We start from the raw sequence: 16,262 nt of genomic DNA on the forward strand, positions 1-16,262 counted from the left end.
AAAAAAAAAACAAAAAAAAAAAAACCCACGAGCTGAACCAACACTCCAAGGAATCGTTTAGCCCTGCTACAAATCAGTGTACAACTACTAATGACAAGCCACGGATATATATAAACAGCCTTAATAAAAAAGCCCCATTCCAATCACAGAAAAGTGGCAAATGCCCAGGTTGCAATGCTACCATTCAATCACAAAAGCTTTCAGCCTTAATTTGCAGAGTGGGACTCATCACTCAGTAGTGCTCTTCTGCTGTTGTCTCAGAATTGTGTTTCTTGGGCTGCTTTCAATTTTCCACTTTCAGTCACAGCACAGTCAGCTTCTCTGAAGATGTGTGAAGATCAAATTGAGAGTGGCATACTCCTTTTATGTACGCTATGAACACTTTTCAAATAGCTCTCACTTCTTCTTGCTGGCCAGATTTGTAGATAGACTCAGTGTACACTAGTTCCATCTGTGAATAAGCAAAATCTGGCCACCAATGTCTCTGCTCAGGTACCTGCACACAGCCCTGCCAGGCAATGAACCAGGCTCCTGGCTGCCCCAGCACCAACTGCCAGGCTATTATGCTTGGGAATTCATGAATCATAACAATAAATGTTCCTCAAGTGCTACTCATTAAATTACCAATGCTGGCTTACAGCTCTTCCTAGGGGTCACAGAGAAAGCTTTTCAAGTGTTGTACAAACAGAAGAACACACAAACCCATCTGAATTTCCACAGCAAACTTTGTGCCTTGTGTTTCCTGCTGGCAAGGTGAAGCTGGAGGCCCAAATGCAAAAGGAGCACAAGCATGGAGAATGCAGCAGAGGATGATTTCTCTGATTTTGCTCCAAAAAACACCTGTTCCTCTGTTCCTTTCCCAAAGACYCTTCAAGTTTTGTATGAGAATTAAAAATCTCCAGTGCCTACTAGCCTCCCAGATGCACCTGAAGATACGTGTTTTGGAGAATATGAGAATAAACATGGAGAAGGGTGCAAAYTGATTTGCTGCCGTGTGGTGGGAGAACAGAGGGGCAATACCAGTTTCCAGACACCCAGGGCATCCTTTTGTCTTTCCTCAAAAAGATGTCATTATATTTAATGATCTTGATATGAACACAAATGTTTAGGCTCATCTTCAATCCCTACTATCTTCACAGAGATACGTAGTAGTATTTATAGGAAAAATGCCCAATTCCTCCACTGCAAAGTGTTCCATAAACAGTCATTATAGTACTATTTGCTACAGATCTTGCCAGGGATATTAAAATTTGGAGTATTGCTACCAGCCTCCTAGCATATCACACTGGCAGTGAACCTGGTTCCCCTACAAAAAGCCTCACTATCATACCCACAAGTTCAGCTGCCTACATGTTCTTTTTAATTGGATTGAAGTTAATCACAGTAGGATTAATCTACAGAGATCAAGGAAACACAGGGACTTTTGCTGGAAAGCAGATGGTTTCTTCTGGATGGRCTAAAGCCCTGAGAGCAATGTGAGGTGTTTTAACTTTTCAGGTTTACTGAGATTAAAAGCTCAGGGATTCTGCACCCTAGATACAGTATATTTAATCATATTTATATGATGCAAATGATGGCACTATTTGGAAATTATCTGTAAGGTTTCCAAATAACATTTTTTTATGGATTTCAAATATCCTGACAGATACTGGCATTTGACTATCATCAAGCACTGTGCAGGCATGCATGGAAACATAAGTCCCAAGAAGTTAAAATTATTCTCAGGGAAACAAAAATAAAACACTACTGTTTTCATGAAAACCAAGCATATCCTGTCTCTCCAAATGGCATTGTGTGTGTCRTTGTTGAATGTAACCATAATCAATGGAACAGTGGTTCAGCACAGATTTGGGATTTCAGCTGTTTCCTTTTTCACTCTCCCAATGAAGTTATCATAAAGGAGCCTGGTTTCAAAGTACACAGTAAGGACACAGTCCCTGCAAGTTAGGCTTCTAAAACTACATCCACCTRAATTCTCCAGCATGTTTGAAAATCTGGAATTTAAGGGTTACAGCAGACCAGAATTACTGCTTTATGAGTTGTCCTTTTTCTGTCCCTTTACATATGCATGCAAAACACCCCTATGCAAGCACATCAACTCAAAGGCACTCACAGGCACCCTGACTTCCCTATCAGAGCTTGCTGAAGTGCTGTCATTCGTAGTAAGGAAATAAAGCAGCATGCCTCTAGGACAAGGACRCAAACCTGATAAAGCTGACCCAAGAACAGAGGTGGTTCTGGGAGGCAAAGTTTGGGAAAAATCCATGCAGAGGAGCATCACTGCTGGTGTCTCCAGCCCCTAGGAAGCGAATGTTTTTCAGAATGTGGTCYTCAACCATGAATAAAGAGACTTAGAGCTCACTGATGTCGCACAGTCCAATCTGACCCAGTCTGTTTCTTCTTCCGCCCTGAGTTTAGATTGAAAAACAGAAGCATACAGATTGGAGCACATTTCTACTTCATTTCCAACAGCACAGAAAAAACAGTGATTGTTCAATCAGATCTTTGAAAAGAGAATCTCAGCTTACCTGAGAAGCCTATCCTTTTTAATTATTTCTAAGTATCTTGTTTAGGGAATTAAATAACAAACATCACTACTGTKAGCATTGTAAGAAAGCCATTATGAGGAAACGCATTTGCTCACACCAGACCAGAGTTTTCCTGTGATGCAATACACTTCCCTAAAAAGGTGTCTCCTCATCTGCCACCTACTCTTTACTACAATCATCACTACCGTCATATATGAGAACCTCACAAAACCCACAAGTTAAATTAATCTCTAGTTAAAAAAAATCAGTGCAATGTTAGCATTCCCTCTGATGAGAGGCAAGGAGCTAAGGAGAGAGGAAATGCTAGAGTAGGTACTCACCTATTTCTGTGTCTGCAAAAACACAGCACATGGAAATACAACAGACTCAGSCAAAATAGAATATTGCCACCAGCAGAGATGAGACACGGCATAATTTCTATAAGCCCCATGGGTCTCGCAGTGCATACTTCACTTATAGCTGAATATAACATTATGCAGAGAAGGCTATAAAATTTCTTTCAACCTGCTTTAAACAAAACATACCTATGGATTTGCTACAATCATATCTCCTTTAAACCCTGGGGTCTAGTTCTCCTCTTGCTATATGTATTAATTTAACATTTCATAATCTGCTGGTGCTCTGAGCCAACTTCAGGCAGGACCTCACAGTTATTAGCAGTTAGTGCAAAAGAGCTTATTACCTTACACCCACGCTCCAAAGCAGTCACCAGAGAGATACCCGAGTATATATTAGCTGAAGGTAATGATTAACTATGGATATTAATAGAAACGAGATCACACTTTCCAGTAAGAATTCTGTAATTGCAGACAGGTTTCATTGMAAAGTTTTGCTTTCCATCCTTTGGTAAGGAGCAATCCACAAGAAAGTGAAGGATACCACAATGCTGGGAATACTACCCTTCTGACAAACATAGAAATGTATTACTATTGTATTTACTCTGCAATTACCATCAGTCACATACGGAAACATTTGATTATATTATGAACAGTATAGTACACATGTAGAAAAGTGCAATTAGGTAATTATTTAGTAATTAAAATGTAATTACATTCCATGCACAATAGTCACATTAGTTTTAAATACAAGCACAGATATATGTAATTTAATTTGTCTTGGACTCCCTTCAAACAAACCATACCTGGCATACATACAACAGCACTTGACAGAAAAATTTCCCGTCAATTCCTTGGCATTGAGAATACAGCAGACACTGAAAGATCAAGGTTTTCACTAGAATTGAGTAAATGCTGGCAAATACTTCTTTTATTGCAAATTCCTTCATTATTATACTGAATCAGTAATTCTTGTGTTATCTTGCCAAGGCAAAATGGGCAAGAAGTGTTAATGTTCTGGCATGACTGCATCCATTCTGCATTCAGTGTTGGGCCCTTCACTACAAGTTGCACTTTCACTACAAGAAGTTGCACCTCCAGGTGAGGAGCAACTTCTTTACTGTTAGGGTGACAGAGCAGTGGAACAGGCTGCCCAGGGAGGYTGTGGAGTCTCCTACTCTGGAGGTCTTCAAAAGCCGCCTGGATGCCGCCCTGTGCCACATGCTCTAGGTGTGCCTGCTTGAKCAGGAAGGTTGGACTAGATGATCTGTAGAGGTCCCTTCCAACCTTAAATATTCTGTGAATTCTGTGAAAGACACTGAGGTGCTGGAGTGTGCCCAGTGAAGGGCAACAGAGCTGCTAAAAGGTTTGGAGCACAGATCTTACGAGGAGCAGCTGAGAGAGCCGGGATTATTTAGTCTGGAGAAGAGGAGGCTCAGGGGAGACTGTATCCCTCTGTACAGCTACCTGAAAGGAGCGTTCTCTAGAGTAACTATCGACAAGACAGGAGAAAATGGCCTCAAGTTACGACAGGGGCAGTTCAGTTTAGACATTATGAAGAATTTCTRCATGGAAAGAGCAGTCAAGTATTGGAATAGGCTGCCCAGGRAGGTGGGGGAGTCACTGACATCGCTCTAGAAATGTGTAGATGAGGCACTTAGGGACATGGTTTAGCAGATATAGTTTTGAAAAGTTTACAGCTGGACTCAAAGATTTTTTCCAGCTACAATGATTCGCTAATTCTATGATTCCCAGGGAACAGGTTACTTTGCTTTGGGGCACTGGCACCAGCTGCTAAAAGTCCTKCTTCTAGTTGGCCTCTGGATATTTCTACTCCAAGCTAAAATTATATAACCTTCCATTCCTTTGCTCATCTAAGCCTTCAAGCTCTTTGGGAAAAAATATACCTTGTAATATATATCTATAAAACTCATTTTGCATAGCTGAAAAGCTGAGGGCTGCATGAACAGCTGTAATGATAATTTCCTAGTATGGTAGTTTCCTGCATTCATGATTAAAAAAAAAAAAAAAAAAAAAAAAAGCAGCAAAGAAAAGGAGGTAAAGCTTAAAAAATATACAATTCCTTGTAAGTACTGACTGAAAACAAGGCCTAATTTTATCATATATTCATAACAGAGTTCTGTTTGTGAATTATTAATGATAAAATTACAGGCCTTCTTACTAGATCTACTCTTACTCAAGCCATAAAAGCTCTCAGAAGAGGATGAAAGAGTTAATCAGAAAAGAAGCTACAGAGTTAAAAAATAAGTAGAAAAGAATGACTGATTAGTGGAGAAAACGAGAGATCAATTTTTATAAAGGGAATTCTATTCAAATGCCAACTTCATCCAGCAGTCTRCATAATTCATTTAATACTTCTAGCCTATACATGTCAGTTGATAGCAGTACCTTTTTGAAGACATTAATCACACACTAGAGAAGTCAGGTTTTTTGTTGAAAACAAGATTGGATAGGTAATGAAAGCAAAATGTGCCAAGTAGCATCAACCTTAGCTCTGGTGTCAAGAAGACTTAGATAGAGGTAGATAGAGAACCTGATTTTCATTCTGCAGAAGGGGAAAAAAAAAAAAAAAAAAAGCAAAATCGTTTTGGAGATCATTATTTTACTATGAAAAAATGTAATGAGTAACACAGCCCCTGGGCAAATTTTTTGTGTAATTTCAATTTTGGAAAATAAAGGTTAAACTAATTAGAAATGAGCAACTTTTCAAAGTTCATTTTGTTGAGTAAAATTCAAAGAGCTAACAAAACAGAAGCATCCACAAAATGTGAAAAATGAGTCATTAGCTGCTTTTGTAAAAAAAAAAAATGAAAGTGTTTAGTTTGATTACCTCAAAACTGGAAACAACCTTCATACTGAACAAAAAGAAATCCCACTGAATTCCATGAGCATTAGAGCAGATCTTTCGGGATGTCTGATGGATATCATAGGTATAGATACTTATATTCTCTTTCTCATAGGACCATCTTTCCCACAGGAACATCATGGCAGTACAGCCCTTTAATTTGTCATCTATGTAAACTAGAACGGCCGGCACCTACAATGGAGCTTGGTTCATCTCTACTGTCTTTACCCTGAACATCCTGGGACACACCAGCGTAGGCCGGTACTGCTGTTTTCCAGGGTATGCACAGGTTGCTCTGCCGCTCCACAAGCTGCTGCCAGGCTCTTGCCCCTTGGATGTGCAAGCTAAAAATGCGCTCCGGTTACTTAGGTTTACTTTTGCGTTCATTATACAAGGTTACAGTGTAGACAGTTGGAACCAACAGCATCAAGAGTTGGATCTCACAGGCAGCATGAACTCCAGGCTTCCATCCTGACAGGCTGAATGCTTTTCCTGGAAAGGCAGATGAGATGGTCTGCCATGCTCTGGTATGGTTTGCCTCCACAAGACTGAGTACAGCCAGAATTTGCATTCCACTCCCAGACACCTCTGTGGGGCACTTAATGAGGACCTTCCACCACAAGACATACCCTTCTCTTCACGACACATTTACTTATTTAGTCTTGAGATACTTGGAAGCAAGTGTGATTCACGTATCACATTCACATTTGTATAATTCATCTTGTCTCTCATCCCTTGCATGGCAAGGACTAGATGGTCTATACAAGTAAATAAAATAGGACAGCACACGGCTATTTAGCTATCAGTTATGCACACTGCAACCAGTTGCTTCCTCGATTGCTCCTTCTGTGTTAAGAGCTTGCCCTCCACATATGTTTGACAGAAGAGAAATTCTAGACTAATCAGGACACTAATGAAACAGTTGTTCTGCTAATAAAAATTTAAAACACAGCCAAAGGAAAAAAAGTTTTGCAAATGAGCCCTCCTCTTCAGCTAGGGCTCCCCTTGAACTTGAGTGCCACAAACAGCACTTGCGCAGAGACCAGGCTTTAGTACTGTTGATTTCTTTCTCCCCAGAGTCATAAACCAATCAGAAGCATTGTAAGAATTTATGAAGAACAACTAAGTCACTCTTACGGCTATTACTGCAGCAAAGTCACGCCTGAAGAAGGCTCATCTGAGAARGGAACCTGCCATGTCACAGACTGCATAAACACACAGTATGGATCCCCACTTCTGAAGATGGCAGTCCATGGGTTTATGGTTTTCACTCAAGTGTGCTGGCTCATGGGTCAATGGCAACAGCGACAACACGGGGTAGGTTAAATACAGCAAGAGGCTTTTGTGCCGTGCAGACAAGTATTCAATGACTACTCGGAGAAGGCAAGTGCATTGGGGAAATCATTGCCTTGACAAGAGCTGAGAAAATGATATGGTTGAGTTACCGAGGCTGCAAAAATTCCAGTGACTTCAGGTTTAGAAGGAGTGAAAATGATAAAAATGCGTAATTAAGAGGCCAAGTAGCCATAAGGAAAACAACCAACGTGGAATGTCTGGGAAATCCAGCAATGAACTTACGCCAAAGTGAACAATTAATGAGCCTTGCTTTGAGCCCATTTTATTTCTTTTTGTTTGTGCTTTTTCATGTCAGAAGGTGACACCACACAGTCACAACTTTTTGCACCCCAATAAAATTCTTCCTGTTTTGCTTCTCCAAGACTAGAGAGAGGTTGGGTACTGAAAGCAAAAGCCGTTACTGCCCCTGTAAAGGAAAGCTCTCCAGTTGTTAGCTCTGTTCTGATGCAACCTCTCCCCACTACAGGATTTGGATATGACACTGAACCCATCTGATTATTGGGCATGGTCTTTCTGCTTTGTATAGCCTGCTCACTCCASGGGACCAGGGGAAATATTCTTTCCCAGTCCATGAAGCACTTGGTAATCAAGGGACCATATGTYCTACCAAAGTCCTTTGGCAAAGAAAGTCAGAATTTGTACTCTGTATTATTTCAGATGTGAAACYGTAAGCTGCTTTTGTGCAGTATAAGTAAATAGTTACAGACAAGGCACTTTTTAATAAAAAGAGGTAGCAAGATACTCATGGATTAGAGTTTCGTACTTCAGCAAGCCCTAGTCTCAAAAAGCTGCCTTTAATATCTCCCGCCACTCAGGCTGCGGATTTTTCTTTCCAAGGATCCCATCACCTCCTGTCAGCATCCCCTCTGCCTTCCTTCATCCTCTTAATTAGTCACTGCATGTTCTGCCTTTGTTCTCACTGTTCAGATTTAAGCTAGAGAAATTAWATTGGAGGAATCCTCTGTAAGGCTTTGTACCTGCTCACGGAGGTGTCATAAATAGCCTGTTAATGATTTGAGAAGGAACTAATAAGCAGCTACGGCTGGTAACCTTCCAGCATGCCAGGTAATTTGTTAAAGCCTAATCAGTTTAATGTGGACTAGTTGAGTGCCAGTATGGAAACAGGCCCATTAGAACTAATCCCAGCACTACCACCGCGTTGGCCTCCAATGATCAAGGGACTTCTCACCAAAAGCCAGTGCTGATGAGGGTAAAGCAGAGTTGGAGGGAAGTAAATGTTGACTGTTAAGGCAGAGGTTAGGCCTAAAGTCATTACACCTTCTTAATAATAAGCATCTCAGCTACCAATAAGCCTCATCTTCAGGGAATGCTCCCATATCTGATGAGCACAATAAAGATTAATTCCTTAACTTTGGCCTCCTCTGCCACCATTGCACTCTCTTTGCTCCCTCTTTTTCTCTTGTGTCTTGTATACATTGATAAAATGCTTTAATTGACAGTATTTGGGGTGTTTCTGCCTTCAGTCTTGCCAAGCAACATTTTTAACCAAAATAGTGCGATTTCAATAAATCATCAAGAAGGTCTTGATCTTATTTTGAAGCAGACTAGTTGTTCTGAATCTAAGAATGTTACAAAGCATTTCAGTTTTGCCTTTTGAAAGACCTATTCATTTGGAAATATCATTGAATTTTTCTTTTTAAACAATAGAGAAGTCTAGTTCAAAAAACTGCATTTCAACATCCGGAAAAAAACAAACAAACAAAACCCCTTTCCATCCAAACCAAGTTGGAAAACATTTGAATATTTATTTATATTGCTTGATTCTTTCTCTTTTTACTGTTCCCTTTTCTGGAACAGGCAGATGACCCTCCAAATACCCAGTTTCCCTTTCTTCCTCAAGCACTGGTCTTTTCTGGATAATTTATCAACATAATCTTGCAGCCATAGCTCAGTGATCCCAGTCCCACAGCTAACAGCATTGCAGAGTCGTTCAATGTATAACGGTTGGCCCCCAGCAGCAAAAAAAAAATAAAAAAAAATAAAAAAAAAAAAAAAATTGAAACTCTATCTATAAGCCTAATTCAAAATAGATCAGGATGAGGGGAAAGGCATCCTGCAGTTCAAGTGGGCACTGGATCGAGTTCTACCTAGACATTAGCCGCAAATTGAAACAAAATGCAGAAACATAAAAGTGCAGTGCATTTTTATGAGAAGTGGGGATGTGCAAGAATACAGATTTCAGTTTCCCCCCTTCAAAGACAACATGAAAATAAAACACAGTGGAGGAGAAAATAATTGAGTTATGGCAGGAAAATATCATGACAGTTTCATTTTAATTTAATGTTGTTCTATTAGCTTTGATTCTCATATAAGGTCCTTGAGCCTTGCTGCAYCAGCACTCACAAAGCTCTCTGTCTGCCTCTTCACAGGGTCTGATGCTGGGATTCCTCTTTTCAGCATTCACACACTTCCACCTAAGTTACCTTTCACTATTCTCGACTAACCTTCAATGCCAGCTTAAATGCCTTGCATTTACATGTGAGGGTATTGCAGAAGCCTTAATGCACACCTTGAAACAGGACACGAGTCATTTTGCAGGGTCTTCCACTGGTAAAAGGATAAAGGTACGGCAKCAATGCTTTCTTACAAATACAATACTCCTTTCAAATAGAATTGTTGAAAAACCTGTGTTTCTCTTTCTGAACAAAGAAACAAGTTTAGGTCAAGAAATCCATTTTTAGAAGCATACAATGCAAGGGCAAATCTAATGCTGGGGGTCAATCCTATTGATTTTAAGAAAACCAGAGTGCAGTTCACTTCAGCCTACGCTTCTCCCACTTCACTAACTCATGATACACTGCTTACTTAAGCTCTAGTAAACTAATTATTGGCTTATCTATCTTGCAAAGGGACGGTCCCTASGGATTTCACTGGAAAGATGGCAACTGTTTTAAAGAATGGTGTTGCTCAGTGCTTTGTATTAAGACGGTCATTAGAAGTTGCAATCTGTGATAAATGCATATGGGCTGATGTTTTTCTGATAAAAGTCCATAATAATATAGGAGAAAAAAAAATGTAATTTTCTTTTTCATCCTGTATTCTCTTACTGCATTTTTATTTGTGAATTTATTAAGATCAAATGTATATTGTGCAATATCCTTTAGAAGCTTTCTAACAGCTATGCCATACCATCTGTATGCCTGTATCACTTCTCACTGGTGCATCAATGCTTTAACAGCATTTACTGGACACATTTCAGAGCACACAAATCCACTACTGTACTACAAACATTTATTTTCCTTTTCTGTAAATAAAAGTAGCTTTATAGTTTCCATAACTGAATAAACTGCTGCTGAATCTCAAAAAAAATAAACACACTAGCTCATTCTAAATATTTATTTCTTTTGAAAGAAGAGAGATAGACTAGGGTTTTGTTCGGATTTTTTTGTTTTGTTTTTGTTTTAATAACAAAGCAGCTAACCTGAAAACAAATGCTTTTTAGCTGTGGAATTTCAGAAGTTAGACTTGAAAACACAGGCCCAAAATCTTCCTGCACAAAGCAATTTRGGCTCGCTTTTAAAATACTGTCTTTGAAAGCAGCTGTCAGTAGATTTGGAGTGAGTAAGTTAAAAACCTGCTGAAAACAATATTAGGAGAATAAAAGCAAATACCTCACTTTTGTGTGCTCCCAGCTTGCCTGTATGGGAGTGTGGAAGGGCACTAGCTGTCACGGGCGCTTCTGTGCTCTGTGATGTGCTGCGCAYGTTGCTGCGCTAATGAGGAGCAATGAACGGGTTCCGATATCCCCCTGCATTTTACTCAGCCTGTCTTTTTAAGAGCATTCCTTCTCATTGCTTCACAGCAGGGATTTCTTTCTCTCACAGGGAGCCAGCTTGGTGGGTGTTTGCATGTATGTGGCTTCAGAAGGATACATTTGAAAGCTGCATGTTGCATAGAATAATACTAAGCTGCTTAGCTTCTCTATCGTGGCTCCCCTCTAAATAATAGGAGCTATAGCACAGGGAGGTACAAGAATAATTGTATGACAAAAATGTTAAGAACACAGATACACCAGTTTAAGGAGCCTGGAAAGAAAATTTATACCACAAATAATAATTCCCTCAGCATGTTTGACTTAATAAGTAGCATGTATCCCCATCAACAGGGACAGCTCATCCTTCTTCTCCTGGGACTGAACATTAACTGGACCTGATATCTATAGGAGAACAGTTTGAATTCAGTCTTTTACACTCATCTCTGAACTTCAACTKTCCTTTAACATCTGGTTTCAGATGGTTGATCAGGAATGAGACATTCTTCCAAATTTTTTTTATTGAGAAAACACCAAGAGGGGAGCTACAGAAAGGATTCCATCTGCCTGTCATAATCACCCTGAGCCTACACTTCAGGCATGGAATGAGTTAGTTCTCCTATATCAATTATACAATACAGGCTTTTGAATGCTTGAAGAAAAGGGAAAAATAAGGAGCAGACAGTGGTACGAGATACCTTCAGCAGCTCCTGGCAGACACACAGAAGCACTCCAGCTAAGACCTGCAACAACAGCATCATTCAGTCATGAAGGACACTAGCTCAATGGTTATCTTGTACTTCTCCCACAGACCTCAAATACATGCTACAAGCATCTGCATTCTATTTTCTGTTTAAGGTTGGAGAAACTGAGACACTCAGGAAGAACCGATTGTCCTCCTGGCTCGCGGCAGCAGAACCAGCACATAAATCAATTCTCCTGAGTCCGAGCACAAGGCTTTCTTAATCAGACTATACCAAAAAAATAAAAAAGTATCATGCTGCGACTATGAAGTACCTGATGGAACTCATCTGAGAGAAAAAAAAGGAATAAAGTCACAATCCATTTGGTTCTTACTCTAGATAAACCTCTGACTTTAAACATGGGGGAGAAACATGCAAAACCTACAACTTGGCTTGTTCAAAAAGAGGCTCCACTCAGTGCTGTATCACRAGGCAGCTGCAAGTGGAGAGCCTTGCCTGTAAGAGGTGTTTGGTCCTCTGGTGCTTTGTCTGGCTTTTCAGATATTAGTAAAATCAAGCTAATCTGGCCTCACTAGAAGACCTCCACCATCTCTTCCCCTGCCCCCCTTTTTTTGAAGGATCTCTATTTTATCTTCCTTTCCTGCTTTTCTCCTTCCTACTGACTCACACTGCATGTAATAAGTGTTTGTTATTTCTTGCATTTTTCTTCCTTTCCCTCCTTTCGAAGACATCAGAACCACTGGAAAAAAACACTCCTTTAAAAAAGATCAATCTCTCATGTAAGTGGTACGTACAAGGTATCAAGAGCCTGATATAATGAAGTTGGTGTGTGCTCTACAAGCACAGTCACTATCCATAGGATAGCCTTCACACAAATATGCTCAAAGAGACCACTTTGGTGTCTCTCAACATAGACAGGGAAAAAGAGTCAGGAGTAACAGTTCAAAAGAAATTACGCTAAAAACTGCACAAGCACATGAAGCTCAGAAGACCTCAGATGCAGAGATATTACTGTTTTAATAGTGTCCTGTCATTTCTGTGAACTTTCATCAGCTAGAATATTCTACATTAAGCTTTTCCACATCGGTACAGTACATGAAGAACTACTTCTTACACATGTTAGTTTCTTTGCTGTTCACCAATAATTATAGTACTGGAAGACACGCTGAGGAGTTGTTTTCTACCAGCTTCTCTACCTTGAGCTCCTCGTTTCACTGCCCTCCTGCCCCTTTTGCAGCCCCAGAGCCATTGATTTTCCAGTCTGCCAAATCCTAAGCTACTTGATCATTCTTTGGCTAAATCCGTTCTGTATTTTGATTGTCCTTGGTAACTCCTTTGGATCTCCTCCAGTTTCATAATAATATTTTTAAAAGGTAAGGAAATGCACAGGGTTCAAGATGCAGGAGTCATGGATTTATACACTAGAATAATAATGACCTCTATCCTCTTGTCTATACCTTTGTAATCATTCCTAGTATTAAGACCTGCTGTTATGACTGTTGCTTATCACCGAGCCAATGTTGTTGCAGAACTATGTGTTTTAATCCTGGCATCTTCCTCTTGAAAGGGTAACGGGTAGGCTGCAACCCACTGCTAGGTGCGCAGAGTTAGGACTGCTCTTTCTCCCTTGTGCACCAATTCTTTTTTCCATGGAGTGGATTTCATTTGCTAGTTTATCATCTAGTTGCACAGAGTAGTGAATTCAATAACATTACCCATACTCCATTTTACAGATGAGACAGGGAGGAATGAAGACATGTCCACATTTTTCAAAAGAGCAGTGTACCAGACAGGAGTGGCTGATTGATCAGGTGTCCTCATCTCATGCCTGCTTGGTGGGGCACAAACCAATTCAGCCAAACCAATTACCAAATGACATGAAGTCATGATGTATGGAGTGGATGGATGTAAAAAGAATAGATTAGGGAACTTGACATTTGAAATGTGGAAGCCACTCTGGCTAAGTGGGCTTCCTCTTTTCAACTGGAAAAAACAGTAAGTGCAATTGCTGCAGTGTAGGATTACTTATATCACAGCCTATAATAATGAGGCACGGGCTGCGGTGATTGGGGAGAAGGAGCCGCCTGGATATTGGGGCTGCCTGACTGAGACACTCACTGAGTGGARACCCAGGTGGCTGCCTCCTGTCACCAATGCTCATGCTCTCTCCTCTGCTATGATTGAGGTATGTTACCATGCTTGGGTTAGCTGGGAGGCTGATGTGTATCTTAGTTGACTTATTTCCTCATTTTTCTCTAACTAACCCCTGGAAGTCTTCGACTCTTTGAGCAATACAAGCAAACCTTGYGATACCGTACCCAAGACCAAGTGTGTGGTCCCTTGCCACTGGGAATCCGTAAACCCCTACTACAAGCAGGGGGTGGAAAATAGGTCTGTTGCATCCTCATTTTTCCCACCCCACGTGAGAAAATGTTTCTTCCAAAGCTATTTTAATGTGTTTTTCTAAAGGAGGAGGAAGGGGAAGGAAGAAGACATCTTACCTCCGTTTTAGGGAGGTCAGAATAGCCCAACAACTCTTTAGACTGACGCAAACGGGCAGGGTCCTGAAGATTTAGGCTTGCTCTTTCTTCTGCCACTAACAGGAGTGGGAGTACTTGCTGCACTGCTCTCAGGAAACCTCAGCCAGTTGTCAGCTGCTGAGCCATCCAGCTGCAAACACACAAGGACCCTGTTACTGCAGCCTGCTCATGCAGATGAGCAGATAAATGAGATGTTGGGGGCCAATTGCATGTGCACAGCTTTGCAAAAGGCTATCAACAACGTAAGTAATACAATTGTCTGCCTCGCATCACGGTTTGCACCAAAACCTCTCCCAGCTACAGCTCTGCAAAAGATGTGACAGTATTYGTTGATGTAATCAACAGCGCTGCAGTGAGGACTCAGGTTTGAAAAGCATATGGGCAATATCCTGCAAACCATTTCCATACATAGCTGTTAATTTAGAGCAGATCTTGTGTAGATATCCGCATCTTCTGTCATCTCCTTTTCTCTCCTACCTTCTCAAAACTTCCCACCTGTTTGGCTCTCAAATAGGCATTTTACTACAATGGGCAAGCTCCTCCAACACATTATGGTTAAGGGAATTTTAATAAATTACATTTGCTGGGCTGTTTTTAACTCTTAGACTTCCGTAGTCCATGAAAGACCTCTACAAAACAATTCCCTATATATCACATGTGGGGAATACTATGAGTTTTTGGAATGTGCATGCCTCCCTCTACTACATGGATCAAAAAMCAGCACCCTAGGGGTGAAGCACAGTCTTGCCTGCCCTAAAATAGGCTTTTTTCTTGCCGGCTAGCACCACCTTGATGCACGCACAAGCTCTCTTGGCCAGTCCTGCTTGACCCAASCTGGGTATTGAACCCAGCTCTTTCCAGCAGCCACCACACCTCACTTGGCACCACTCCTTTTCCACAGGGCAGTGTCGACACCATGCTGCCGGAGCGGCCCACCTCACTAGGGCATGTCAATACCCTGAGCCCAAACAGATCGTGTTTGATAAGAATATTAAGGTAAAAAGCTAAGGGCCCCCAGCAAGGGTGGACAGAGGACTTGCTGGCAGTAGGTAAATCCCATCTAGAGCACAGCCCTCTGACAGGGTTAAACCTAGTGTCTTACTCCATGTCAGCATATTGCACTTTATTCCTTTTCTGAAAGCAGTTTCCTGAAGCGACACCCCACTATGACCCAATGGCACTGAACTTTGGGGCAACAAAACTACAAATACAGTCATGCTGGCTTCATGATCACAACCAATTTCCAGAGCTGAGCAGGCTCTCCCCTGCAAAGAAGCTTCTTACGCACATGTTTTATGAAGTTCTTTTTTTTTTTAGTTATAGATTTGAATAWTTTTCCCGTGAACATAAGGAAACAAAACAGCAGCAATGACAAGCCTATATTGCCCATGTTGGGAATTCATCAAGTGCACAGTCCAGCCCTGCACAGACAGGAGATTAGCAGGACGCTCTCCTGCGGAACACACCAAGGCTTGATCTAACACCAAAAACCAGGATTTTCCGGAGTGGAAATCCCACTGCTGGTACCTCCTCTGATTTTCCAAGTGGCACTCAACTTAGATGGCTCTAAGACACATTCTTCTGGGCAAATATGTGACTTCCCTAATCAGAAGCACCTACAAAGCCAGTTTCGTAGCTGCCTCCAACCTATTAAACACAGCAGTATCACAGAATCAAGTGCTTTGATACTAAAATTGAGAAAAACAAAAACAAAACAAAAAAAAAGGAAAAATACTTACCACAAAGCCTTACTCTCTTTTGAAATAGAACTACGTCCCTCGCCAGCGGTGTCCGTCTCCGATGCTTTCCGCGTGGTCTCCTTCTCCGCAGTGCRAGCAACGGATCCTCCCGGTTTTACCTCAGCGCCGCGCAGGCGAGGCGGGATTTTCCCGCCGCTCTCGGGGGTGGGCGGAGCGCGCATGCGCGGCGCCTGCCAGGCKCTCCCTTTGCGCATGCGCCATACCGGAAGGCGGGAAAGGAGACCTGCCGTCGCCGCCATTTTATCTTCATTCGGACAGAATGAGGCGGGCTTTGCTGTATGCGGTTCTCTGCTTTCTCTCGCTCTTCCTGGCGGCTATATTGAAGCTAAACGTGCCCAAAATGTTGCTGCCTATCAGTCGGGAGCTCTGCATTCCTTTTG

At 41.3% G+C, this 16,262-nt stretch overlaps 1 long non-coding RNA gene across 1 annotated transcript in view; it reads right to left on the reverse strand.

Moving 5' to 3' along the window:
- The window catches only part of LOC112944906, a 48,721-nt gene extending 32,758 nt beyond the window's left edge, over positions 1–15,963 (reverse strand). The window contains exons 1-2 of the long non-coding RNA XR_003248859.1: positions 15,862–15,963; positions 14,084–14,252 (exon numbers count right to left, since the gene is read on the reverse strand). This is a non-coding gene — a long non-coding RNA (uncharacterized LOC112944906). The remainder of the gene's footprint in view (positions 1–14,083; positions 14,253–15,861) is intronic.
- Positions 15,964–16,262: the final 299 nt, after the last annotated feature.

Source organism: Nothoprocta perdicaria, unplaced genomic scaffold, assembly GCF_003342845.1.
Source record: "Nothoprocta perdicaria isolate Ctin4 unplaced genomic scaffold, notPer1 scaffold_178, whole genome shotgun sequence".
NCBI lineage: Eukaryota > Metazoa > Chordata > Aves > Tinamiformes > Tinamidae > Nothoprocta > Nothoprocta perdicaria.